The sequence below is a fragment of the Nicotiana tomentosiformis genome, chromosome 1 (genome assembly GCF_000390325.3).
Source record: "Nicotiana tomentosiformis chromosome 1, ASM39032v3, whole genome shotgun sequence".
In the NCBI taxonomy this organism is placed as follows: Eukaryota; Viridiplantae; Streptophyta; class Magnoliopsida; order Solanales; family Solanaceae; genus Nicotiana; species Nicotiana tomentosiformis.
The window spans coordinates 91,526,192-91,530,823 of record NC_090812.1 but is presented as its reverse complement, the minus strand read 5'-3'; positions in this window follow the sequence as shown (position 1 = coordinate 91,530,823).

Here is a 4,632-nt window from a genome sequence, read left to right as displayed (position 1 = left end):
TTCCAATTCATTCCGAAACTTCCCCGACAAATCACATAATCACAGTTGAACATAAAATATTAAGTAAATGGGGAAACAAAACTGTAATACTCAAAACGACCAGCCAGGTCATTAGAAAACATATGTTCAATACGCCTCATCTCGTTGTTTGAAGAACTTGAACCATGGGAAGGATAAGGAGGTAGGTTGCTCGGTTGTTGATACATCGGGGGCCTTTGAAAACCCAACCTCTGGTTGCCTTGATTGTTGTTCCATCCATCTTGATTGTTACCCCTCCCCCCTCTAATTTTTTTGATTATTTCCACTCAAATTTCCTTGATTGTTGTTGTTATGCCAATTTCCTTGATTGTTGTTTCCGCTCTAATTGCCTTGATTGTTAGAATTCCAATTGCCTTGATTGTTTTGAGGTCGCCATTGTTGTTGGTTTGGCCCTTGGAAGTTGTTTCTTTGCCCTTGTAAATTGTTCACATATTGCACTTACTCCTCTTGTTCATTGTAGGAATTATCTTGCTCAAAACAACTATCTTCTTTCACATAATTCTCCACTTGATTTTGCACTTGTGGACCCTGGGTCCTCCTCTTTTTCACCATCATGTTCACTCCCTCCATGGAATTAACTTGCTTGGGATTTTGCACTTGATTTAGTTGAGGCTTTGCTAGTTGCGTCATGGTGATTGTCAACTCGGCAATGACTTGCCCATGGTCTTGCAACTCTTTGTGAAGGTAGATCATGTTTGGGTCACCTTGTGGAACATTGGCCTGAGATTGCCAAGCCGATGGCATTTCCGCCATCTCATCCAAAATCTCACACACCTCCGCATAAGGCGTAGTCATGAAGTTCCCACCAGCAAGTTGATTCACTACACATTGGTTGGTTGTGTTAATCCCACGATAGAAAGTTTGTTGAATCATGTTCTTCATCATATCGTTGTTGGGACATTCCTTAATCATTGTTCTATAACGTTCCCATATCTCGTGTAGTGGTTCATTCGACTCTTACTTGAATACCAAAATCTCATCCCGAAGTGTAGCCATGTACCCCGGAGAGAAGAACTTAGAAATAAACTTTACCGCCAACTCATCCCAAGTGTGAATGGAATGGTTCGGCAATCGTTCCAATCAATCTAAAGCTTTTCCCCGTAAAGAGAAGGGAAAAAGCCTTAGCCTCAATGCATCCTCGGAGACATTTGTTTGTTTTCTCCCCCACCAAGTATCCACAAACCCCTTCAAATGTTTGTACGCATTTTGAGTTGGAGCACCGGTGAAGAACCCCCGATGCTCCAACAAAGTGAGCATCGTATTGGTGATTTGAAAGTTGCCCGCCCTAATACGAGGAGGGACTATTGCACTTGCATATCCTTAATTGGGTAATATCCGATGTGGAGCCTCTCGTGGAAGAGGTGGGGATGGAGCGGAGACATTGTCATGAGGCACTCGGCCTCTTCTATTGGCTTGAGGTTCAAGAGGAACTTCATCAATTTGATCATCCTCGACGTCCACATCCTCCAAAGGCAAATTTCTGAGCTCATTGTTTGCCATGGCTATACCTACGATTTCTCACACAAGTTAGTAATACGGAAGAAAAAGAAGATATTTCAAAAACACACCCAAATATATAGCTAACACCGTTTTAACTCCCCGGCAACAGCGCCAAAAATTGATCCACGTCTAATCTGCACTCAATAGTGAGTGAAAACGGTCGTTGGAAGAATAATACCCATCAAGAGTCGGGGTCGATTTCCACAGGGAGTTACTAGGGGTGTTAGGAGTATACACTTGGCGAAAGCGAAAGGAATAGCTAAATTGTACTTCCATAACAGGTTTTGATTTCTAATTCTAATTTTACTCTAGCAATTATAAGCTAAGAAAAGAAACTAGAAGCGAATCCGTGCTTTTGGTATGTTTTCAAATAATTAAAGGCATAGGGTTGTGACCATAACCTACGTGTTTTCCTAATGGGATAAAGATGTTAACACTTATTTTGTTGATTAGGGTATATTATAGCTCTCAACTCTATGTTACCCACTCAATACCTCTCGGTCAGAGAGTGATTTTGCCCAATTTAGCTTTCTCAACTCTAAATAGGTCTAAACCAAAATAGTTGATAAGAGCTCAAGTCGGGTTCTTACTATCTCTAGTTTGAACCCTTTAATTAGGTTAATCAATCTCTCAATTAACCTAATTTCTTGTTAGCCAAGTTATCCTAGACTAAATCTCTCTTTCTCAAGTAGAGACTAAGTCAAATAGGCATGGATCAATGTTTGCAACCATTAATTCTAGAATTGAAGCATGAACTAAGCTAAATAATCAACATCCAATCATAAACAAACAATAAATTAATCACCCGTAAGGTTCACACACTAGGGTTGGGTAACAACCCTAGTGAAACTCTAGCTACTCATAATGGGTATTGAAGAGAATAAAGAAGAAAATCTAATTAAACCCATAATGAAAGATTAAAATAATAAAATCTAATGTTAATACACCAAAATAATGTAAAACTTTCTAAAGTAGTAAAAAGAGACGGCTACAACAGTTTTTAATGTTCAAACTTGACCTAATTTTGTGAAACTTGTCTATTTATACAGGGCCAAAAATCGGGGCAAAAATGCCCCTCGGGAGGTTCTGCGGCCGCACAATTCCATGTGCGATCCGTAAATTTCTTCAGTTGGCAGGAAGGAGGTTTCTACGGCTGCACATTTCTAGACTGCGGCCGCAAGGCAAACATCTGCGGTTGCACAATTCTTGTGCGGTCCGCATTTCACAAAGGCTTCAGGACTTGGTCCTCTTGCATATTCTCTGAACTTTGCATCTTTTTTAGTAAAAGCCTGGTTCTGCGGCCGCGCAATTCATGTGCGATCCGCACATTGCTGAAAGTTCTGTTGCATTTTGCTTCTTGGTTTGCGGCTGCAGATTGAATTCTGCGGTCCGCACATTTGTGCTTCTTTGCCCTTTATTGCCTTGTGCTTCGGAATACTCTTTTTTGAGTCAGATTTCATCTTGATATACCAAACTTCCAGCATTCCTGTAATTTGCATAATTTTATTAGTTTCGGGGACACAATTCAATACTTTCGGACTAAAATAAAAGCTAAAAGGTGCTAATAAGCAGTCAAAATCCCCACTTATCAGTTTGATATCCTAGTAATTTTGGTAGAAAATCTTTTCGTACTGTCGTATCTCATCATTATCTTCCTCATGCCAGTAGCATTAATGAGACGCCTCCGTTTTAGTCCTTCTTCCCACTTTTTTCGTATCTCGAGATGGAAACTGAATCAATCACCTGTGCATTTTCCCTTTCTCTGCACCCATCAGTTAATCGTTTCTATCACGCCTCTTCACATTTCCCTCTCTCTCTATATATAAGACCTCTTCTCCTTCAACCCTCACATTGTAATCTTCACCCACTCTACAATGGCTAAAGCTTCAAAGAACCCTCCTGCCTCCACTCGCAAAAGCACTCGCTCCAAAGAGAAGCTTTCCTCTCAACTATTAGAACCCGTCACAATTAATTCTGATTACTCAGAGGACTTCTTGCACCCTTACTAAAAAAGACTTACTAAATTTGTAATCATCACCCACTCTGATAATCTTCACCCACTCTGATGATGCTTGCAGCCTTACTAAAAAAGACCTAGGAAAGCGTCCTATGGAAGAAGGAGTTGAAGCCTATACCCCAAAGAAAGTGAAGATAGACTTAGACAGCGTGCTGGAATCAGAAGTGAACTACTGGGATACGCCTAACAGAGATAAATTTGTTGCTTTCAAGGGAAAATCGATCACTAATGGAAGAATTGTTAACTTGGAAGATATGGATGCCCTAAATTGCAAGGTAAAAGATTTCTTTGACTTTCAGGGATAGGTAAATTTTCTTTGTTCTAACCCCTCGAAAAGTTTATGAAGATCTTGTTCGTACGTTCTATGCAAACCTTCGCTCCCCAAAATCCGATAAGATTGAGTCCCTAGTGTTAGATCAACATATTATTCTAGACTGTTCTACCTTTAATTCTCTGTTTCAATGTAAAAGTTCTGGTTACTGTGCTATGTTCAAAAATTCTTGGTTTGAAGATTTTGAAGTGTCGTTTGAACAAGCCAAAATATGCCTTGCTGAATCCCTGTCTGACTCCTTAACAAATCAATTAGGGACCAATGACATTAACTTTGAGACTCGTGTTATTGCTCACATTGTTGCCACCACCATACTTTCTAGAACAGGATCCTACACCACTCTATCTCAAAGAGACACATTCTTGGTCTATTGTCTTCTTACAAAGCACAAAGTGAAGTTATCCTCCCGGGTAATCATTATTTTTGATTAGATGCTCTGAAAAATCATCGAGTCTTCCCTATGGCATGGTTATCACTAACCTCCTTGAAACCTTCAATATTCCTCTCTCAAGCTACCCATATGTGTCAGTCTCCAAGTGTTACAATACTAGAGCGTTTGCTAGCATGGGTTATGGTATTTTGGATGGTGCTTCGGTAAAGAAGCAGGAAACTGAAGCCAAAATGGTTCCCTCTAGCTCCAAGGTGAAAGCTGATAATCCTCACGTTGTTGTAAACAATCCAGAATTACTTGAGAAGATTGATGCACACAAGATGACCGCCATCAAGGATCTTCTCCTGATCACTC